The sequence below is a fragment of the Apium graveolens genome, chromosome 5, assembly GCF_009905375.1.
Source record: "Apium graveolens cultivar Ventura chromosome 5, ASM990537v1, whole genome shotgun sequence".
Lineage (NCBI taxonomy): Eukaryota > Viridiplantae > Streptophyta > Magnoliopsida > Apiales > Apiaceae > Apium > Apium graveolens.
Window position 1 is genome coordinate 243,057,996 of NC_133651.1, and position 25,733 is coordinate 243,083,728.

Sequence of the window (25,733 nt, forward strand, 5' to 3'; positions counted from 1 at the left end):
TCAATTCTGAAAATTCATTATATTAATTCAGAATTAATTAATCAATTAATTCAATTGATCAGTAAATTAATCTTTGCAGATATAATTTATTTTCTTAATTAAATTATATGACTTAATTAATTAATAGAGAACTAATACTACTCTTGAATATCAACCATTCTTCTGAAAATCTTCTGAAAATTATGAATCAATTCCACCACTTCAATTTTGACACTCGATGTACTGTCTGGTTCATGAGTGACAAACTTCCGTGATGTTTCTTCATGACTTGACTTTGATAACTTGATTTTCTTCAGATTAAATCCCTGTAATTATCTGATACCCTGACAAAATCTCTGTCACTTGATTAAATCCACAATCTTAATGTATATCATTGAGGCTTGATCAATTTCTTGAACTTCTTCCAGTGAATTAATTCCTCAAGTTTGTAGATGAACATTGTTTCTGAATCCTTTGACAGATGTTACTTTGAGAGATCTCTTTGACGATAGATCCACTATTTACTTGTTACATTCTTATTTGAGTTGAGTTAAATCCCCGAATAAACAAATAGGCTATGACATATGCCTCTCAATCTCCCCCTATTTGTTTGTTAGACAATAACAACAAATACCTAGAGGATAACTCAACTAACAAATAAGAAAAAGATGTAAACAGAATTGCAAAGTAAATAGCAGAAAAGTTCTAGATTATATTTAACATTTTCCAGATCCCAAATAGATGTTCCTCTAGACTGAACATATCTTCAAGTAGTTTCATCTTTTTTTGTACAACCACATTTCCTGTTGAGAAGTGCATATCTCTCTTGCTTCTCCCCCTATGAGAATCAACTGATTAAAGGAGATCACCTTCGTTTACCACATCTCCCGTACAATAGGATCTGTAGTCACAAACAACAATGGTGTGGTGTAGTGTACATGTGCTTTACCTTTTTCTTTCCTCCTGCTATTTCTCCCCCTTAGTTGAGGAATCCTCCAAACTATTACTTAAGCTTTTATCTCCCCCTTAGAGAAGGAATGTATGCCGTTGTCTGAAGGAGTTCTCATATTCCACTTGGATGGAAAAAAAATAACAAGTAGTTTCTCTTCCTTCCTCACTGTGAGTGTGTGATTCTGTTTAGTGTACCTCACATGTGTTTCACTCTTCTCTCCACTCGTGTTTACACTCATTCTCAAAAGTGTATCACTCCTCTCATAGCTCCAAAATTCAGCTGTACCTGCAAGGAACATCACCTTAGCCATCCCTAAGGAGGTCACAGGTGGTGTAATGGGAGTTCGCAAATCCCCATCCTTGTTAAACTCGTCAAATGAATCTGAGTCATAATCTACAAGTTGTTAGTTTCCCTTTTAGGGTTCCAGATTTGAACTCTGGTAATGTAAACAATGATCCAACGAATTTAGCATAAAGATCAAAGTTCCCTTCTAATGTCTGTGAAGACATTTCCTTATGACTCATCAGGTAAAATCTGAATCATTGTCAACAAGTTACCGATCTGCGCCTATGTCAGATCCACTATCAGCAGATGCATCCAGGGGATTTAAGCCTGGGGAGATAGACACTGACCACTGACATATGGCTATTGGATCAGTATCCTCTCCTAACACCTGTAAAGACAATTGGTTCATTAAAGAACCTTGAACAATCGAATATGACCTTAAGATGGTCGAAACTCTTGTTTCCGTCAACTCATCCTTTGTGTATGAAACATTTCCTTGTGAATCAAGAATTGTTTATGTTTGAGGTGGTGACACTACATCGGATACCCTGGCCGACAGGCAAATTTCAATAGACACACCCTGTTGAGAGGATAAATCTAGTAACTGTTTTTGTGCCTTTTCAGCCATTACATCTTTTTGAGAGGATGTATGGGGGCTAGCAGTTGTCTCGGTTTAACTACTATTCATCTTTGTAGGAGACAGAGTTGCTGGGTTGACTTCAGAACCTTCCTTATGTGGTGCACTAAGGCACTATCTCCCCCACGCTCATTCATACTTCATTTTAGTGGTAAGAGAGTGTTGGTTGGTTCTATTTCTGTGTTTGTCTTTACAGTCTGGGATAGAAGTTGTGGGTTTTCAACCTCATGAATGTCAATGAAAGAAAGCCATTGGAGACTGAACCTGTATCACAGAACATATGGCAATATAGAGATAAAATGTACTTAAGATCTATAATGAATGCAAATTATACATTTAATCTTTTGAGAGAAATGATGTACAATAGTGATTTCAAAAGATTTTAATGACATAAGAAATCACTAATGTAGAAAGAAGTTTGATTTTCTCTTAAAACTGTTCGAGTGCACAAGTCTGTTTGTAGACCAACATATAACATTATCAATGATAACATTTCCAGCTTACAAACAGCCATATCCCTTTGTTAAACTTTTGCTGTTATCTCCAAAGGTAACCACTGGGCCAACTTTCTCAACCACATTTGATAGCAGGGCTTTATCTCCGGTCATATGTCTTGACGATCCGCTGTCAAGAATCCATACTTCCGGTTTCACCTGTTTAATACCCTGAAACACAAATGGATTAAACCTTCTTCGGAACCCAAACTTGGTTGGGCCCGACATACTTGTAGAATTGGCCTTTATCAGGCAAAACAACATTCTTAACTTTAATGTTCTCAATTTTCTCAATGACTGAACATTTGACCTTGTAAACAGCCTTAACAAATTTCTGTTTAGGCCTAGGCACAAATGTCTCCTTTCTAGCCGTAGGAGGACTAGCAGTCTTAGACCTATCATGCTTCCTATTATTCACAAGCTGACGAGGAGTAGTCTTATCACTAGAAACATGCTTACAATTAAAATAAGCATATATCAAATTAAAAGCACAAGACATACAATTAGGAACACCACATGCTTTATAAGAGAGATTAACAACAGGCAAATTATGCATGGTAGACATGGCATTTTTGTTATCCAACTCATGTGTGTCTTAGTTAGTCTTAGTTGCTTTCACAACTTTGACTGGAACTTTCGACACACTTGGCTTGGAAACAACCTTCTCATTAGCAAGATCTTTAGCACGTATTTCTTCTTGAATAATAAAGGAGGTTTCATTAAATGGTTCAGCAATTGATCCTTTATAGAGGGGTTTATTAACACCCTTAAGCACATGTGGTACTTCCCTACCTTTAGCACATACATGAGGAGGGGAGTTTATGCCTAATTCTCCAATTGCAACATTGTAATCAAAACCTATTCCAGATGTTTTATTAATAGCTTGCTTATTGTAGAACTCTTTAGCCTTCGAACAAGAATTAAAGTAAGCTTTAACCTTAGTCTCAAGACCGGTGATCTTGTCTTTGAGAATAGTTTCGAGTTGTCTATAACTGTTAACTCTGTTCTCTAGAAAAGATACTTGTTCTTTTAATTTGTCTTGATTAATGCGCACAAGTCTTAATTCATTGACCTTTTTTGTAAGGTCTTTGATCTGTTGAATTAACAATTCATTATCACGACGAACACAATCCAAGGAACCTCCTAGGTGATAAACTAATTCAGCATCAGTGAATTTTACCTCTTTTCTTGACGATGAAGTATTTCCATCAATAGCCATAAGAGCAAGATTCCCATCTTCTTCATCTTTACTATCAGTATCATCCCAGCTTCTTCCCTTTGCCAGATAAGCCCTTTCAGAGTTACTCTTCTGATTTGAATCATAAGAGTTCTTTCTTACTTGCTTTAGCTTCCTGCATTCTATTGCAAAGTGTCCCAACTCATTGCAGTTAAAGCATCGAATGGTGCTCCGATCAACCATCCTTATTTTGTATCCACCACTGCTGGTGTTAGAGGACGAAGATCCACCTTTCTGGAATCTGTTATAGTTGGACTTGTACTTGAACTTGGGATTTCTCTTGAATCTGACATTGGAGAATCTCTTGACAATCTAGGCCATTGACTCATCTTCCAATTGCTCCAGCTCTTCCAAGGAGTAAAAATCATCACCGGATTAATTTGTAGTAGGAGGATCATATTCTGCTACTATCACATTTTCTTCAGCCTTGGAAGACTGTACCATTCTCTCTGACTGTTGAGATTGTTGTTGTTGTTGACCTTCAGCTACTAGAGCGGTAGACGTGCTGACCACTCTACCTTTCCCGTAAACTTCCTTCTGCTGAATCTGCTCCAACTCATAGGTTTTTAACATACCATAGAGCCTTTCCAAAGAAATCTCACTCAGATCTCTCGCTTCTCTTATGGAAGTGATTCTATGTTCAAGATGAGTTGGCAGTGTTAAAAGGAAGTTTTTGTTGACCTCCCTGATTGAATAATATTTTCCATTTATGTTCAGGTTGTTGATCAATGCATTGTACCTCTCAAACACTTCAGTAATTCCTTCTCCTAGATTGGATTTAAAATGTTCATACTCAGAGGTTAGGAATACGTGAACCCTAACTGATACCTGTATTACAATAATGTATGTGTTACGAGTCGGGTTTTGTTAACGCACGTGTAGATTGTTTGTGAGGATATCAAACATAATCAGAAGTCTAAATTAGAGTATTTCGACTCTGTAGGTTCTAGTCGGAAGGCCCGAGAATTGGCATGGGACAAGAGATAGTTTGGTGGGCAGTCAAAAAGCTCAGTAAAGTTCCAATCAAAGGATTTAAGTGTTGAGGTCGAATTCAGGGTGATTTAGTGGATAGACAATAAAGCCTGAGCGGCATAGTCGTCTCAGAGTCAATCAGTAATAGTTGTAAATCCCTGTAAGGCAAGTACTTCTAAAACTTTTTCGAGATATAATGCAAATATTTCTAAATTCTCTTATGACATATTGTTAAGTATTCAAAATAGCTCTGTTTTATATTGTAAGTACTTTGAATCCTTCAGCCTTGAACCTGAGCCACATCATTTGATCTTTGAGCCATAAGCCTTATTCTTTGTAAACCATCCTTTGTTGATTTTCAGATACCCAACTACATAAATATGATACTACTCCCCAAATGTATAACTACCAAACACTGGAAGAGAATTGTTTGAAAATACAGAAACTTTTATACCCCAACCATTCTTTTAACATCAAAGAACTAAACCTTGAAAAATCATTATTCGTCTAATACCTGATCCTCTTACAGGCTGAAAACCATTTCTCATACATATCCTGATATACCCTTGTTATACCCATGAATTGCATTACGCTTTTATTCAAGAATTTTATCATCATTGATTATGATCTTGTTTTACTAAAGTATATTGTTTATCATACTAAACTGTTTTAGAATTGGATAGTTTTCTTATGTGGACAAGATTCATGGTCAGGCCAGATTCGTGGTCGAGGTAGGCCAATGTGTGCCTTGGATCCAGTAATTAGAGCAGAGCTGCGTGCCTTGCTCGGAATTAGTGCGTGACTGATCAGCAACCTAACCTTGGTTTTAAAACCTAAAATGAATATCCAATTCTAACGATTGTTTAACAATAAACTTGATTCTTCTGAATCATCCCATTTGGACATTGTTTAACCTCAGTTATCATTATTATGACTTGCTGAGCTAGTTAGCTCACTCTTGCGAATCTTTTATGTATTCTACAGTTAAAAAGGATATGGTTGATAGCGAGGTTCCTCAATCCAGAGTACGAGCTAGGATTCCAGATTGAGTTGGATCGAGCTACCGGGAGCTTATATTGGTAGTGAGATAGTAAGATTGTAAGAATAATTTCATTATCAGTTGTACGTTAAATTAGTTGGGATTTGGTACGTTGTAATAAAAGTTAAGGTTGTGGCTTGTTTTCATACTTTAACCTGTTGCGATCCGTGGTTATGTAAAGCAGGGTCATTGCAAATAATATTTCTTAAACAAGTTTTTATATTGTGTATGTGTTGTGGACCCCAAACTTCTGACCCGGGTTTGGAGGGCGCCGCAGCATATCTCCAGGTAATGCTTATTTGTTCAATTTGAGTTCTATACATATTTATGTTGCAGTTATAGCGGTTTTCTTATTGTTATACTGATATTTTCTCCATACTTTGTTTTTAATATTTGATGGTTTATTGTCTAATAAAATTCCTCTGAGAAGTTTTTGTCATAACGTGTTTGATTTAATGCCCCTAAAAAATTTATGTAGAGTACATCTATAAACATAAAAAGATAACTTTTATATGAACAATCTAAGAATATGTATATATTTTCAACGACAATAGAAACCATGTAATAGACACATCTGAAGACTCTGGGAAATATAACAATTAGGTATCTAATTTGATTCCCTATTTTAACTTAATCTATAGGTTATGCACAGGGTACAATAATGTTGTGGGTCATGCAGAATTAGAGAACATGTTGAAGTATTACCGCTATCATACTTTCCCTTGTGAGCGGAGTGAATGTCCACCCGTTGAAACAAAGTAAATGACATTGGTTCAATGCAAAATGATGTTGTCTAGCGAATAATAAAGTAAAAGCTGGAATAAATTGACTACTATCAACAATTAAATAGTAGATGATATATACATACCTGGTGCCTTCACCTCTACCTTCTAGAGCATAAGGATTAAAAATCTCCACTATGTCATATAATAAAGTAAGCAAGGAATGATAGTAACTGCCTGCAAATACATCAATAATAAAAAAATTGATGGTTGACATACTCTAAGTCCAGTAGTGGCATGAACTACAGGCGTTGTACCACATCTCATAGCATACAACTGATTAAAACCGCATGGCTCAAATCTTGATGGCATTAATAGTATATCACAACTGCAAATGGCAAAAGGTTACATATATATACTACTGGATATGTTCTTATGTAATATAATAAAACTTGTCATCTTAATTACCCTGCTGTTATACGATGAGAGATAGTAACATTGAATCCCACCCATCCCTTAAATTTATCTTTAAATGATGACTCAACAACACTCATTCATTCTTCATATTGTTTCTTACCAGATCCAACCATTACCTTAAGAAGAACGAAAAATTTACTATTAGTCTATGATTATGTTGAGTTTTTATCAAGGTTTACTGAGAATATACAAAAAAAAAAGAAAAAGAACATTTATGTAATGTAGGAGTAGAAAATGAAATAAAAAAGATTGCCTAGCAATCCAAATGTGAAATTTTTGGTTGATCAAATTGATAACTATTACTTGAAAGAATTTTAAATCCTCACTAGTTATCATTAAAATATACATAAGTTTGTAAATTAATATATGTATCAATATTTGCCCTCATTAACACCACAATAATGCTTTATTTTCTTACATTGGAGTATTTTCATGGGAAGTATATATTTTAAACGGCTGGTGTTTTTAATTTGTTCATTGTATAGTATATTTATAACATTCACATCATAGTAAACCTCCATCCAACTGAACCCATGTAGCTTCTTCACTTCATGTATTCTTATCGAATTTTTTTTAGTTTCTTCCCAGGATTTTCATCAAATCTGCGTGCACAACCTCCTGCCCCTCCTCCATGAACTACATGTAACCCGCTTAATGCCACACCCCAGGTAACACCCGCTTCTCCAATTTGAGTTTCATAACATGTCTTCAATATATTCATTGTATAGTCTATTAAGTTTGAAGTTTGAGGATAAATTTTAGCAATTGTATAAACTATACACAATTACATGATCAGCTATATAATTCATTGTTATGATACATGAAATTGCTGTATATATCAGCCTTCAATACCTGTGTTATTTTAAGTATATTACAAATTGCAAGTTGAAGAATTCACATTTGAGGCTTTCGACCATAGATTGGCTTCTCGAGCAGAACTTGCATGGTTACTTACACCTGACCGATACTTATGTCTATTTTACGAAAATTTACTATATATTGTATGGTACTTACAAGAGTTAGCAGCTATAGAATCGCACATGGTTTTTTCAACATATAACTTAAAGCCATAAAGAATCTAAAATTAAAAAAAAAACTCTGATCACACTTTAACTTAAATGAGGAGCCCATAATTGTGACAAATCAACAGATAAATCGAAACCTTCTTAGATGATGACGTGGTACAAGGAATATGTTATAGGCCTAACACTTTTTTATTGCTGACATATTGGTGTAATTATACACAAGGAAGCTGTAATAACCCCAATTTTTGGAAATTTCTGAAACCCTTATGAATAGTGTTTTTGCTGAATGAGAAAACTGTTCATGCCACGCTATGTAGGGGTTCTGTTATTGATCTTATGGGATATTATTAGTACTCTATGTAGTATATAAGTGTATGTAAAGATCGTCAGAATCCAATTCCGAACACTTGGATTTTTCCCGGAAATCCACTAGATACGGAAAGAATTGAGAAAAAGGTAACAGGATAAAAGGATTTAAATTAAAGGATTATAGGAGAGGATCATAAAAGGAATATAATATATTGAGAAAGGTTGAGGGAACCTAAGTAATAAGATACCGGGTATGATCCCTCAAACGATAAACGAAAACGAAAGTTAAGCGAACCGTATAACAGATCAGCGGTCATTAGGCAAACGATTAGGAAGTTAATCAAAGGGATTAGTGGGAATGATGTCATCCAACCAATAGAAAGAGGACAAGGAAGTGAGGATGACATCATGAGGATGACATAAGCATGACATGGGAAGGAAGGAGGTGTGGTGGCTTTGTAACCACACAAATCCAAGGGCAAGAAGGTAATTGACTAAAGCAAGCACAAAAACCAATCAACCAAGCCAAGTAAAATCATTTTCATCAAAAAAAAATCAAAAGCAACCAAGGCTTTGTTCTTCATTGCTCACGGCTTTTCACTATTCAAAAGGCAAGAGAAATTCAAAATCCAAGATCCAAGCTTCCTAAATTGGTAAGATAATTCCCTAATCATCTTCATGCTTAGTTAGGACTATATCATGAGTTTAAGCCATTAATTCCTTCTCAATCTTCTTCATTTAATCAAAGAAGAAGACTATGAATAGTGTTTTCAAGTTTTTTTAACTTGAAGTTGTCTTGTTTTCTTGAAGATCCAAGCATTCTTAAGACTTCTCAAAGCTTCTTAAGGCTTCCTAGCTCCTCCCACCACTTCAAGGAAGGTATACCATCTCCAAACCCTAGATTCCTATGTATTATAAGATGATTTTGATTAGTAGGATGATATTGTAGCTTGTTGTTGTGATTTAGAGTTTGGGATTTGGAGTGGTAGTGAAATGGAATGGTATATGTTGTGGTTTTGATTAAAAGAACTTAAGTATGATTAAAGTTAAGTTTAGGCATAAGTATGAATGATTAAATTGAATTGGTTGGGGTTGTTATGATGTGATAAGGATGGATGTTGGTTGTATGTTGGATTTGAGGTTGGTTTGTGGTTGGTTTTGTATGGTTTAAAATTGGGAAATCGCGTAAACATAGCCGTCGTAACGTCCGATTTTCTTTGGACTTTTTTTGTGCATAGCATTAGGACCCGAGAACCCCCTGCTAGATTATGACCACTGCCATGTTTAGATAGCTCATGTTACGAGCTTCGTTTTGATATATAGTTCGTTCGATTCCGATGCACGGTTTAGGAGAAACGACCGTTTCAAGTAACGGCGTTTCGCGAACGAAACTTTTTCCCTCGCCTTACTTTGAAACATAGGTTAAAGACCAAAAAGGGTTTATTAATGTATGAAACATTTATGGTAAGTGTGTTAGGCAGTTGGTAAGACACTCGCGAAGGAATCGCTTTAAAACTCGTAAAGGTTAAATTATTAAAAATGGTGGAGCCGAGGGTACCCGAGTGACTTAAGCAAATCAGTGAGCGCAAAACAAGCGTTAGAGTCTAAGTTAGTTAAAGTATAGATTTACAAGTGATTTTGGTTTAATTCCAACTTACTTGTTGTTTATAGGTTATCAGACTCGTCCCGAGCCTTTCTCACCCCCAAGTCGCTCAGGCAAGTATTCTATCCGTTATACTGTTGTTGTGATGTATACATTTGTATATGCATTATCTTGCGATAGATGCATGTTGGATAATTAGCAAATGATGCGATATATTGTAGCATGTGATATGGTATATATGCATGCCTGTTTCATATTCTTGGAATATATATCTGTTGGTTCAGTTGATAATACCTATGCTAGAGGATAGCGGTAACTTGCATATACCCTTAGTATAGGGACCCAAAGGTGAAAATATTTTCTAAAACCGGGAGTCGAGGATCCCGAGTAATTTTGTATATATGGATATGGATATATATATATATATATATATATATATATATATGGTTATAGTTTCCAAACTATTAATCGAATAAGGTTTATTCGATAACTTTATTTTATTAATGAATATTATCTTGAATATTCATTCGAGGACTTATGACTCCTTTATATTATTTATTGAATATTACTTGGATATTCATTTGAGGATGTATGACTCCTTTATTTTATTTAATGAATATTATTTATAATATTCATTCGAGGTATTATGACTTGGCTTATTATTTAATGAATATTATTTCGAATATTCATTTGAGGGCTTATTACTCAGCTTATTTTATTTATTGAATATTATTTGAATATTCATTTGAGGATCTATGACTCCGAGTATTTGCTGAGGTATATTCTTTATTTTATTAAAGAATAAGGTGTCAATAATCAAACTTATTTTCGATTATTCAACTAAAGATAATACTTTCATATAAGTATATCTTTGATTATTTAGTACTCGTTTCAAGTATAAGTTTTAATACTTCTACTTCAATTATTTTTATAAAGATTATTCTTTATGGGAATATTATTTAAATATTAATATTCAGTCATTTTCTAAATATTCTGGGGACTGATTTACTTCATTAAATCAGTTTTACTCCAAACACTCTTTAAAGTGTTTTCGAGTCTTTAAAATGATTTTCAAAAGTTAGAGCGGATCCCAAAACTATTTTTATATTTAAGATCTTCCTTTTAAAAAGGGGATTTAAATACTCGCTCAAAACATGGGGGATCCGGCTCGGTGGTGTGTTTTATATTCGCAACAAGGTTGCTGTCTTGGTAAAAGAGTTTTTGATTACTTACCCAATATTCGGGAAGTAAAATTCTTGGAACAAGTTAATCCATTAACAGGCATCGCCTGGGAAATATCGGTGAGTTTTCCTTTCCAACTAGATACGACTTCTTGGTGGAGCCGTATCAACAAGTTTCTACTTGGGGAAAGGGGGAAACGAGCTTTACGTTTCAGAGTCATGGATTTCATCTGAACTAGGAGTGGCGTAAGTGGTCGAGTAGCGCCGGCCCAGCCTTATTATATTGGCCCAAATGGCCTGGAAGTTCCGCTAAGGCGGTCCATTCCTTAGGAGTTCAGTGTTCGGTTGACAAGTAAATCCGACAGGTTCTCCTCTACATGTAGAAAATGGTGGGGTTGTACTACTACGACTGATCATCGTAAGTGGTCTTCCTGGCGTGGTAAACTCCCGTAATGAGTTCATCATCCATTTGGATAATTCTGCAACACTACCCGTAGCATTTCGATTGAAAGGCTACTAATGGGTGGTTGCCGAAGCATTGACAGGGTCAAACATTTTTATTGGTGTATCCATTGAATGAAGTATCTCGTAACTTCATCTCTTTTCAAAATATTTCAAAGATCAAATATTTTCAAGTTTTATTTGTGGTCTCATCTATGGGATGACCTCGTGAATTTTATTATACTTTGAACAGTGGTAGTTCAAGTAGCTTTATAAATGATATAAGTATAGTGAAGTATTTGGTAACTTCATCCCTTGTTTTAAAACTTATATCCAGTAAGTAATTACCTTACTCACGATAAAGATTCTAGTAAGTATCCATTTAGATACTTATATTATTGTTATCACTATGTATTATCTTGCGAGCTGTAAGGCTCACTCTTGCTTTATTTCTTCATCACACAACAACAGTTAGGAAGGATGGCCAGACTCCAGCAGACCCAGCGCAAGCGCGTGGGAAGCGTCCCTCGTCTTCCCGATGATGTCGTAGCTGCTATAGCTGCAGAGGTAGATCTATTGTAGATCAGACCATCTACTTTTGAGAATCAATTATGTATAATTATAACTTGTGGCAGATAATGGCAATTAACTGTAAATTTATCAAGTAATCATTTTGGGTTGTAATAACTTTTAAATTGTGGATTGAAAGACTTGTACTTATTTGAATTTCATCTCTGAGTCTATAACGGGTTGTGGTGTGTGTTAGTGTGGGGTCACAACATAAGGTTGTTTATTATTAATTAAGTGAAGTGTTATTGTGGAAAGAAAGACCGTGACGACCCGGATCCCCGACCCCGGATCTGGGGGTGTTACAGAAATGGTATCAGAGCTAAGCGTTATAAACCTCAGAGATGATGGGACGTTAAGATAATAAGTTCACTAAGATAATAAGAACTCTTGCCAAGTTCATAGTCGGACTACCTAACGTAGTACTGACAGTTAAAACCCTTATGGGAACCCTTATAAATGTAGCGATAGAAGCGTAGTTCGTTATCGTATATGGTAGCGGGACTCCGAACCCTGAAGTTGAGGAACATCAACGCGATGATGTTTTATTACTAATTGGAGATCAGATTGTGGATCCAATAGAGCGTCCTAACGCAGGACCGGATGATGTTGATATTGAGGATGTAGCGATTGAGGATGTTGTCCTAGAAGGGATAGTTGCTGAGGAGGATCCCATGGAGGATCCTGACGAGATTGGATAAAGGACCACTGATGAATTGATGACCCTGGTTGGGTCGACTACCAGAGGTAGGATTGGCCGGTCACTACCAGAGGTTCGTTCAAGTTTGTAAAGATAGTAGCCCCTTTAACGCGACTTACTCGTAAGACTGAGAAGTTCGAATGGACAGAGAAATGCGAGAACAACTTTTAAGAACCGAAGCAAAGGTTGGTGACGTTCCCTATGTTGGCGTTGCCGGATGGAAAATGAGATTTTGTGATTTGTAAGTGACGCTTCGCATAAGGAATTAGGGTGCTTCTTATATAGCACAGCAAGATAATCGCGTCTGCGTCAAGACAATTAAGGGAATTTAAAATTCGATATCCCCACCCATGAGCTTGGGCTCGTGGCAATAGTTTTGCCCTAAAGATTTGAGGCACTACTTGTATGGAGAGAAGTGTGAGATTCACAAACCATAGGAGCTCTAGTACATTCTTACGTAGAAAGAGCTCAACATACGCCAGAGGAGGCGGTTAGAGCTAATCAAGAATTATGATTGGGAGATTCTTTATCATTCGGGGAAAGCCAATATGGTGGCTGATGCCCTTAGTAAAAAGGAGAGACTCAAGATGATAATGTCTTTTGGAGAGTTTATAAGAGATTTTGAGAAAATGGAAATAGTAGTGAAGGTAATCGGAGCCGGTACCGAAAAGCTGTTTGAGATAGCAATACAGCCCGAAGTATTGGAAAAGAACATATTGTGCCAGTAAAAGTGATAAATGAAGGCAGAGAGCCAACAAATAGGTATGAGATTAATACCGAGAGAGATGATAAGGGAATAATGAGGTATTCCTATAGAATTTGGGTTCCAAAGGTTTAAGAGCTTAAAGATGAAATCTTAGATGAAAGCTAGTTTGAGGAATAAGAGTTAGAGCAAACCCTGAACGTGATAGTCAGGGAGGTTGCCACCAAGACAAAAGGAACCCATAACATGATGAAGTGGAAAATGAGGATTTAAATTATGTAAGATGACCCCAATTATGGGGAGTAGGAAGAAATATTTAGACTGAGGAAACAAAAGTCGAGTAAGGACAGGAGACCCGAGATGGTACCCCTATACGGCAATTCATGGACCTGTCTAAAGAGAACTTAGACTATTATCCCCAACCACCACCCTGAGGAGACAGTGCGGTGGGAAATTCTTTCATGACCTTTAAGTCGCTAAGCTCTCAGAGTTCCAAGGAACAAGCTGACCCGGTCGAGGCAAGAGCCTGGCTAAAGGAAATAGATGAATCATTTGAGATTCTAAATGATTGACGAACCACAAAAGACTGTTTTGTCACTTACCCTCCTAAAAGAGAGACCACCCGCTGGTGAAAGACCAAGGAAGGCACGGAGCAAGAGATTATAATAAACTGATTTAAGTTCAGTCAATTGTTTTCAGGAAAGTACTTCCCAAGGTTATGGAGATAGTGTAAAAGCTTAAGAGCCAGAACAAAGGCAGACGAGTATGATGAATTATGAATCTAAGTTGTAAAAGTTATCAAGATTCGTTCTGAAGACACGAATCCAGAATGACGGGATGTTTGAAATCAATGCTTATGTTGTGTTGGTTCATGAAATAACGATAAGAGAAAGGAATATAAAGGCAAGAGAGTTTGAGGAATGATAAGGGAGTTGGGTATGAGGAAACCCTAAAGACTCGTAGAAATAGAAATAGAAAAGTAGGTAATCGTCCGGATGAGAGTGATTCACCATGAGTTAAATTGATGGTTGAAGGTATAAGAGATGCATATATTTTATCCCCTGTAAGTTGGGAAGATTCGAGGAAACCTTGAGATAATTCGAAGGATAAATAATGAGACGCGGATAGACTGAGGAGACAAGAAAGTAAGAAATTAAGAAAATTGGGTGAAGGAAGTGACCTTCAAGAAGGTAAAGTGTAAGACCGGTGGCATGATACCCAGAAAGGGAGACGCCAGATATGAAAGATATCCCAACATTGAGATGACAGTTGAGATAAACAACAAAAGTAAATAACGAATTATTAAGAAGAAGTTCACGTTGAACATGACCAATATCTTCCAGAACATCCATGTTATCATTACCAAATCAAGAAAGAAAAGTGGATGACCATTGTTATCTTTTGGAGGCCATATGGATTGACCTCAATTTGAATAAGGATGCTATTATGAAGTTAGGTATAGACTATCGAGGTGGGAATGATTGAATAAGACACCCTTATCAGGGATATATGACTTGATTTATCCATGGAAGGATGCAGGTACCTTTTAAAGGTGGAATTAAGGATAGAACATCGGTAACTTAAAATGAATCCTAGGGGAATGCATAAAGGTTAGAATTTCACCCTTAATAGGGACAGTATGAGTTTTGACAGTATGATTTGGAAAGGGTTAATGTAGCAACAACCTTTAAGAATCAGTGGAGAAATTTTTCAGAAGTATATAGACAATGGTTCTAGTAATAGTAAATGGTATTTTAATATGCCCTGTATCTAGGGAATACAGGAGGAACGATTGAAGGATAACCTTAGAGGTTTTACAAGGAGAAAGGTAATATTCAAAATTTTCAAGAATAGAAATGTTGATAAAGGAAATATGACGTAATTATAATGTTGCCAAGTGGGGCACGTGTTAAACCACGAGAAAGTATGGATCGAACCAGTAATGGTCGAAATTATTCAGGGCAATTAGGACTTAAGATAAAAGATGTTCTAATTATGATTGAGAGTCAGTCATGACAGTGATTAACCTCTAAAGACTGAGGCAATAACTTATGGAAAAATGGTGATTTTTTTTTTTCACTCATCAGATTTTAAGGAAAGCATTTTCACATAAGTTATGATTGAAATAAGGTAGAAAATTTATTTGGAGATGGTTAAAGTGACATTGACTGTAAGGAAATTTTACTATCAGGAAAGGCCAAAGAGGTGGCCGACACTTTAAAGGTAAGAGGATAATTATAGGCGCTTGTGCCAAAAGAATACAGTGATGATGGTTAAAACTGTGAAGGTTGTATTATGGTTTGGAAGATTGACATTCCTTCTGATGACTGTGCAATACCCAGCCGTAATAGTAGTTGGTAAAGGTTTAATTCGTGTAATCGCCATGAGCGGGCTATCTATCTTAGAAGGTACTATCTTGAGAATGAGCCTGGGCCATGTTTCAAAAGGACTAAACGAACCTTTGAGATCAGGAGTGTTCTTCATGAATCAGAAATGGTGATTATGTTACCTCCTTAGAAGGATTTGATACGACATGTATGGACTCCGTATGGTTAGCTATTAAGATTTCATGGAAAGTGAATGATGACAGTGGGTCAGTGGTGGACCATAGTAAGGCAACAATGATTCTGCGAGTAACGAGCTGATTACAACCGTGAGAGTTGTATTGGAATGGATGTTGAGATTGAGTACCACTAAACGGGTCGTGGTAGTGTATAAGTTATCATTGATAGACTAATTAAGTAGAGTATCTACCTATTGAATATTTATTCCCTCTTATGAAAAGAGAGTCGTATTACTATATGAGGAAGGTTGCGGTGCAAGCATAGAACTCTAGTAACGGTGATGTCTAAAATGAGATCCCAGGTTCAATTTTCGAAATCGAGGGAGTTTCAAAGGTGATTGTGTATAAGCTCGAGGAAGAGCATGAGTCCATAGAATGATGGACGGAATAGAAATATTTAGGCATGGGAAATACGATGCTATAATACTTGATGCTGATATAAATACGTATATGTTTTGTTCTCCTATGACAAACCTCTATAGTTCAGAGGTAGGTTCCAAGCCAGATATTTTGTGGCAGTATATTTTTTTTATATATACAATTCTCTTCAGTTCGTTCTTTTCTCTTCTTTTCATTTCATGTAAGTTGAGAAGAACAACCCTTCCAGAAGGGGAGGTATTGCCGAATGACTGTCTATCTGTGTGATAGAAGCCTAGTAGGATACCAACTATTGTTTAATTGCTTGTCAAGTACTAAAGGCTGGCCACCTTCTGTACTAACTATGCGAGATAACAAGTGTTCATGATCATAGTGATCTCTCAATAAATTCTTTTACTTCTATATGAAGGATTAAGCTTTCGAAAATAGAAACAGCTGAAAAAGGAGTAGTAAAGTTATGGTGGTATTCAGAATGGGAACAAATTCGTAATACTAAGGTTGACGTGGTTATTAAAAGGTTATAGAACGCTAACGAGCAAAAGTATAACCAGTATAATATTAGGAACAAAAGGTAGTAGCGATTACGAACTGGAAAAGAATGGGTATTGAGAAGCAAAAGTTCTAATGCTAAAAGCTAGAATGAGAGTCTGTGCAATAGACTTGAAAGAATTTGGAATGATCATTTAACGCGGATTAAGTTATCTTACGATAATAGATCCTATGTCAGTATTGAGGTATCGCCTTATGAGATCCTTGAGGGAAGACAATGTCGATCTCCCTTATGTTAGGATGGAGTTGTAGAGCGCAAGATGCTCGGACCCGCAGTAGTCCAAAGGACCAAGGATATGATAGATCTAATCAGAGGACGGCTGGTAGTAGCCCAAGATGGACGTGATAAGTATGTTGATTTGACACGAAAGGATAAAGGGTATGAAATAGGGGACCTAGTAATGTTATAGGTATCCCTTGGAAAGGATTGATGAGATTCGGAAAGAAAGGAAAGCTAAGTCTACAATTTGTTGGACCCTTGGATATATTGAGACGTTTGGGAAGTTAGCATATGAGCTAGCCCTAACCCCGAACATGTAGCAGGCCGTAACGTGTTCCATGTATTAATGTTAAGGAAGTGTAATTCAGATGCCAGACAAATAGGGGCATATGAGCGCATAGACATGCAACCAGACGTAACCTATATGGAGCAACCAGGAAGGGTTATAGAGTGAAAAGGAACGAGTTCTTAGGAGAAGGGTTATCAAACTAGTAAGAGTTTGATGGTAGAACCACAATGTGGGAAAATTGACTTGAGAGTTAGAAAGTGCAATACTAAGAAAGTATCCCTATTTATTTCTATCTGATTCCGGGACGGAATCCTTTTAAGGAGGGGAGACTGTAATAACCCCAATTTTTGGAAATTTCTGAAACCCTTATGAATAGTGTTTTTGCTGAATGAGAAAACTGTTCATGCCACGCTATGTAGGGGTTCTGTTATTGATCTTATGGGATATTATTAGTACTCTATGTAGTATATAAGTGTATGTAAAGATCGTCAGAATCCAATTCCGAACACTTGGATTTTTCCCGGAAATCCACTAGATACGGAAAGAATTGAGAAAAAGGTAACAGGATAAAAGGATTTAAATTAAAGGATTATAGGAGAGGATCATAAAAGGAATATAATATATTGAGAAAGGTTGAGGGAACCTAAGTAATAAGATACCGGGTATGATCCCTCAAACGATAAACGAAAACGAAAGTTAAGCGAACCGTATAACAGATCAGCGGTCATTAGGCAAACGATTAGGAAGTTAATCAAAGGGATTAGTGGGAATGATGTCATCCAACCAATAGAAAGAGGACAAGGAAGTGAGGATGACATCATGAGGATGACATAAGCATGACATGGGAAGGAAGGAGGTGTGGTGGCTTTGTAACCACACAAATCCAAGGGCAAGAAGGTAATTGACTAAAGCAAGCACAAAAACCAATCAACCAAGCCAAGTAAAATCATTTTCATCAAAAAAAAATCAAAAGCAACCAAGGCTTTGTTCTTCATTGCTCACGGCTTTTCACTATTCAAAAGGCAAGAGAAATTCAAAATCCAAGATCCAAGCTTCCTAAATTGGTAAGATAATTCCCTAATCATCTTCATGCTTAGTTAGGACTATATCATGAGTTTAAGCCATTAATTCCTTCTCAATCTTCTTCATTTAATCAAAGAAGAAGACTATGAATAGTGTTTTCAAGTTTTTTTAACTTGAAGTTTTCTTGTTTTCTTGAAGATCCAAGCATTCTTAAGACTTCTCAAAGCTTCTTAAGGCTTCCTAGCTCCTCCCACCACTTCAAGGAAGGTATACCATCTCCAAACCCTAGATTCCTATGTATTATAAGATGATTTTGATTATTAGGATGATATTTTAGCTTGTTGTTGTGATTTAGAGTTTGGGATTTGGAGTGGTAGTGAAATGGAATGCTAAATGTTGTGGTTTTGATTAAAAGAACTTAAGTATGATTAAAGTTAAGTTTAGGCATAAGTATGAATGATTAAATTGAATTGGTTGGGGTTGTTATGATGTGATAAGGATGGATGTTGGTTGTATGTTGGATTTGAGGTTGGTTTGTGGTTGGTTTTGTATGGTTTAAAATTGGGAAATCGCGTAAACATAGCCGTCGTAACGTCCGATTTTCTTTGGACTATTTTTGTGCATAGCATTAGGACCCGAGAACCCCCTGCTAGATTATGACCACTGCCATGTTTAGATAGCTCATGTTACGAGCTTCGTTTTGATATGTAGTTCGTTCGATTCCGATGCACGGTTTAGGAGAAACGACCGTTTCAAGTAACGGCGTTTCGCGAACGAAACTTTTTCCCTCGCCTTACTTTGAAACATAGGTTAAAGACCAAAAAGGGTTTATTAATGTATGAAACATTTATGGTAAGTGTGTTAGGCAGTTGGTAAGACACTCGCGAAGGAATCGCTTTAAAACTCGTAAAGGTTAAATTATTAAAAATGGTGGAGCCGAGGGTACCCGAGTGACTTAAGCAAATCAGTGAGCGCAAAACAAGCGTTAGAGTCTAAGTTAGTTAAAGTATAGATTTACAAGTGATTTTGGTTTAATTCCAACTTACTTGTTGTTTATAGGTTATCAGACTCGTCCCGAGCCTTTCTCACCCCCAAGTCGCTCAGGCAAGTATTCTATCCGTTATACTGTTGTTGTGATGTATACATTTGTATATGCATTATCTTGCGATAGATGCATGTTGGATAATTAGCAAATGATGCGATATATTGTAGCATGTGATATGGTATATATGCATGCCTGTTTCATATTCTTGGAATATATATCTGTTGGTTCAGTTGATAATACCTATGCTAGAGGATAGTGGTAACTTGCATATACCCTTAGTATAGGGACCCAAAGGTGAAAATATTTTCTAAAACCGGGAGTCGAGGATCCCGAGTAATTTTGTATATATGGATATGGATATATATATATATATGGTTATAGTTTCCAAACTATTAATCGAATAAGGTTTATTCGATAACTTTATTTTATTAATGAATATTATCTTGAATATTCATTCGAGGACTTATGACTCCTTTATATTATTTATTGAATATTACTTGGATATTCATTTGAGGATGTATGACTCCTTTATTTTATTTAATGAATATTATTTATAATATTCATTCGAGGTATTATGACTCGGCTTATTATTTAATGAATATTATTTCGAATATTCATTTGAGGGCTTATTACTCAGCTTATTTTATTTATTGAATATTATTTGAATATTCATTTGAGGATCTATGACTCCGAGTATTTGCTGAGGTATATTCTTTATTTTATTAAAGAATAAGGTGTCAATAATCAAACTTATTTTCGATTATTCAACTAAAGATAATACTTTCATATAAGTATATCTTTGATTATTTAGTACTCGTTTCAAGTATAAGTTTTAATACTTCTACTTCAATTATTTTTATAAAGATTATTCTTTATGGGAATATTATTTAAATATTAATATTCAGTCATTTTCTAAATATTCTGGGGACTGATTTACTTCATTAAATCAGTTTTACTCCAAACACTCTTTAAAGTGTTTTCGAGTCTTTAAAATGATTTTCAAAAGTTAGAGCGGATCCCAAAACTATTTTTATATTTAAGATCTTCCTTTTAAAAAGGGGATTTAAATACTCGCTCAAAACATGGGGGATCCGGCTCGGTGGTGTGTTTTATATTCGCAACAAGGTTGCTGTCTTGGTAAAAGAGTTTTTGATTACTTACCCAATATTCGGGAAGTAAAATTCTTGGAACAAGTTAATCCATTAACAGGCATCGCCTGGGAAATATCGGTGAGTTTTCCTTTCCAACTAGATACGACTTCTTGGTGGAGCCGTATCAACAAGTTTCTACTTGGGGAAAGGGGGAAACGAGCTTTACGTTTCAGAGTCATGGATTTCATCTGAACTAGGAGTGGCGTAAGTGGTCGAGTAGCGCCGGCCCAGCCTTATTATATTGGCCCAAATGGCCTGGAAGTTCCGCTAAGGCGGTCCATTCCTTAGGAGTTCAGTGTTCGGTTGACAAGTAAATCCGACAGGTTCTCCTCTACATGTAGAAAATGGTGGGGTTGTACTACTACGACTGATCATCGTAAGTGGTCTTCCTGGCGCGGTAAACTCCCGTAATGAGTTCATCATCCATTTGGATAATTCTGCAACACTACCCGTAGCATTTCGATTGAAAGGCTACTAATGGGTGGTTGCCGAAGCATTGACAGGGTCAAACATTTTTATTGGTGTATCCATTGAATGAAGTATCTCGTAACTTCATCTCTTTTCAAAATATTTCAAAGATCAAATATTTTCAAGTTTTATTTGTGGTCTCATCTATGGGATGACCTCGTGAATTTTATTATACTTTGAACAGTGGTAGTTCAAGTAGCTTTATAAATGATATAAGTATAGTGAAATATTTGGTAACTTCATCCTTTGTTTTAAAACTTATATCCAGTAAGTAATTACCTTACTCACGATAAAGATTCTAGTAAGTATCCATTTAGATACTTATATTATTGTTATCACTATGTATTATCTTGCGAGCTGTAAGGCTCACTCTTACTTTATTTCTTCATCACACAACAACAGTTAGGAAGGATGGCCAGACTCCAGCAGACCCAGCGCAAGCGCGTGGGAAGCGTCCCTCGTCTTCCCGATGATGTCGTAGCTGCTATAGCTGCAGAGGTAGATCTATTGTAGATCAGACCATCTACTTTTGAGAATCAATTATGTATAATTATAACTTGTGGCAGATAATGGCAATTAACTGTAAATTTATCAAGTAATCGTTTTGGGTTGTAATAACTTTTAAATTGTGGATTCAAAGACTTGTACTTATTTGAATTTCATCTCTGAGACTATAACGGGTTGTGGTGTGTGTTAGTGTGGGGTCACAGCATAAGGTTGTTTATTATTAATTAAGTGAAGTGTTATTGTGGAAAGAAAGACCGTGACGACCCGGATCCCCGACCCCGGATCTGGGGGTGTTACAGAAGCCCCGCGAATACATTGGTGTAACAGGACGACCACCTCCTTTTGGTATGACTGATTTCTTCTTAAGTGTTGTTAGTTTAGAATTTTGAATGTAGGCAGTACAATGATTGTGATATTATTAGGGCAGAAAATGTGAAGAGACACATAGATCAGTTTTGTCATTCAAAAGGAACTTAATAATAAAAACCACTCAAGGGGAAGTCTTACCACAAACATAATGTGCATTTCCTCAGGAACAATATGCTTGCAATTGCTGCCAAAATAATAGTGAGTTGTTAATTCAACCAAGAGCTGAAAATTTTGACCATGTATGATTTTCAACATATTTAGACATCTTACATATACATGTACGTCCATTGTTCCTACAAGGAAAAAAACAAAATATATGTGTATACATACAACATACTAAGCAATAACATATAGATTATATTAAATCATTACATCCATTTTTATTTTCAGCATAAAAAGTCAAAAGAACTATTCAAGCACGGAAGGTAAAAGCTTTTATGCAAAATCTTAAAAGGATCCTCAAAAAAATCTGAAAGTGTAATAATAAATACGATTATTCCTAGGATACTAACCTATCTGCCCCCTCAAGGCCATTAAAGATGATTCTCCGATTTTTCATGATCACAGACTTGATATACTGAAGGCTAAGAGAACACCATCAAGGATAACTCTGAACATAAGAGCAAAAATACTGCCAGTTATCATAAATGAGAAGAAGCCACCAAATAAAAGCAGGATGCCTACATAGTATGACCAGTAGTAGGGTAAACTTCACTGTACGCCATTACTGACTTCAAGTTCAATAAAGAGCAATAGAGGAAATCAGGTGCATCGTGCTAACGATGTTAAAATGTACATACCATATGGTATCCCAATATAAAAATCACGAACTTGAGAAACTTCTTTCAATTAACTACTTGAGGAAGCAAAAGTTTGAACAATTTATGTTACATGTTCAGGGGATTCATCTGCAGTTGTGGACATATATTATTTTCACTCTTTACTAACTTCCTCGGCAATCACATCATATTTTTTTTAATTTTCTGCTTGCATCTTTAGTTGTTCAGAAGTCTCCACGAAGATGATAATTGCTCTTTAATTTTAAAAATTCCTCATATGCTTCATGTGACACACTCTGCATTTTTAAGACATTTTCTTTAAAAGAAGCTAACGTGTGATTTTAGTATTCTTCGAATTCATTACCCTCTATCGAGGTATCCCTGTGCTCCTCCGGGCATTTAATTTTTAAAGGCTTCTAATATAATAAAATAGTAATTTTTAATAAAAACTAAAATAGCAGGAAGGTAATGTGTTTTGATACATTAATATATAGATAAAGGGGAGTTGCCAATTCTTACCACATTACACCCTTGTGCACCGATCCCGGATCCAAATCAAATATGAGCCGGTATCGTATTTTATATTTCCTAACCAAGTTAGACGGTATCGCATTTTCTATTTTCTAACTGGGTAGTTTATGATCAACCGGATATGAATCAAATATGACACTAACATTAAGTATTGTTTTTATTTCAACTATTCAAATAATTATCATTTAGGTATAAAATATATATTATACTTTAAAAATAATAATTATTACGAATTAAAATTTATATTCATAAATAAAAATAGAAATACATACATATATATATATATTATAACATATAAGAAATTGTATTTTGTGAAAATTTAAACTTACATAAGATATTAAAAAATATAAGTGAATATCTATTTATAAATGTAATGGGCTAAGAATATAGCCAATACATGGGTTCGAATCGAATATAAATCATGGATCATATTTGGATATTCGGGGTAGTATCATGTTTATTAAAATAATATGAGACCTAATTTGAGCGTGTATATGATTGCTAATATTCGTGATCATATTTATCTTAAGTTAAGAAAAAATATTAATCAGAAATATTCCGCACATACTTGTAACTGGTTCTCGAATTAGCTTCAAAGATTAAAGTAGTTCCCGTTGATCCATGTTTTGCTCTTATTATTAGGAATTTGTTGTAGACTTGATGATAATTTACCAAAATACCTTAGTAGATTTAATTAAGTGATTTTGTAACTATTAGTGGATAACCATACTTGTTCATCCGTTGATAGAGTAGCTTATGTTTCAATAAGTTTTTGTAGCATGTTTCTGTAAACTGTAATAACTTAAAAGTTTAGAAGTTGTAGAAAATTCTAAGGCATGTTGACTAATAGAAAGATATACAAAATAGGTTGGATAATTGTAAATATTAGATGCCTTGTAATTTTGTATAAGTGAAATAATATTAAATGCTAAGAAAATACTTCCAACGGATAAACTACAAAGCTTCGACGGATGACTCAAGACACTTTCAACAGATGATCGATTAGAGACTCAAAAAATAACTCATGTGGAGTATCGACGGATAACATTGAAGTCTCAACGGATAACCAATTCAAATAGCAGTTGAAAGTGACTTGAAAGTCACATGGATTGATTATATACAAAAGGAATATGGCAGCCTATTTACAGGTTTGAGAGAACAATAGAGCATTTCCATTTTCATGCTTACTTGAAGAAATACAAAGATGCTGGATAGAGAGATGAAGGAACATGTGAATAGACTTAGATATTTGTTTTATCTATTTATCTTTCTCATATGTAACTTGGTAATATATAAACCAAGTGTAGCAAGTAGAATAATTATCGATTGAACTGAGAAAGAGAAAAGGCTACATATGTTAGGAATTTCTCTGTTCTTCTTTTGTAAACACTTGTAAACAACTGTGTGCATTCCTGTATCACAGAGCTCTCATTCATATATATATATATATGGTGGAAAGATCAATCCACCCGAAAGTTTTTAAACCATTGTGTTTACTTAATTTATGTCTTGAATACTTAAATCTTTTATTCCGCTTATTTGCTTATTCAAACACTGATATACTTTGTAAAGAGATTTTATTATTTCAAAAAGGAACCAGAATTACATTCAACCCCCCTTCTGCAATTCTATTGTTAGATTGTTAGGGTATAACAATTGGTATCAGAACAAGCTCTTGACACATTAAGAGTTTAAAGATCAAAACAAACTAATATTATGAGTAGAAAGGATGTTGGAGTGAAGATCTATTTTCTAGAAAAAGACAACTATTAACATTGGAAGGTGAAGATGCACCTGCATCTTCTCTCTCAAGATGAAAGGTATGTTGATTGTAATTAGAAAGGTCCTCATGTTCCTCGCAGAGCTGCAACATCCTGTTTCCAAGACTCACAGAAATACGACGTTGAAGGAGCTTTTGGAAATGAGTAAAGCATTCCAAAGCCACAATCAGAATGGACAAGTGAAGACATTGAGCAAGTGCACAAAGATTAAAGGCTATGTTGATGGTGATATGTTTGACAATGTTATCAACTGTAATTCTGCTAAGGACATTTGGGGTACAATTCAAATCATATGTGATGGAACTGAACAAGTAAGGGAAAACAAGATGCAACTTCTAATACAGTAGTATGAGCACTTTAATTGTGAGGAAAATGAGTCTTTAAGTGACATTTTCAGTAGGTTTCAAAAACTACTAAATGCACTGAAGCTGCATGGGAGAGTCTACCAAACAAAAGATTCGAACATGAAATTCTTAAGATCTCTGCCAAAAGACTGGAAGCCTATGACAATCTCTCTTAGAAACTCTCAAGATTATAAAGAGTTTACTTTGGAGAGACTGTATGGCATTTTAAAAACCTATGATCTCGAGATGGAGCAGGATGAGCAGTTAGAGAAAGGGAGAAAGAAAGAAGGATCTTTTACCTTGGTAGCTAACAAGAGAGAGGGAAAGAGATGAATGTTTAAGCTTTGGAATCTGCACCAAACCCAAGAGTTTGTAAAGGCAAGGAGAAATGGTTAATGGTTGAGAATGAACAA

The 25,733-nt window shown here is 35.5% G+C and overlaps 1 pseudogene; it reads right to left on the reverse strand.

Moving 5' to 3' along the window:
- Positions 1-22,019: 22,019 nt before the first annotated feature.
- LOC141660838 (protein FATTY ACID EXPORT 3, chloroplastic-like) lies at positions 22,020-22,996 on the reverse strand (annotated as a pseudogene).
- Positions 22,997-25,733: the final 2,737 nt, after the last annotated feature.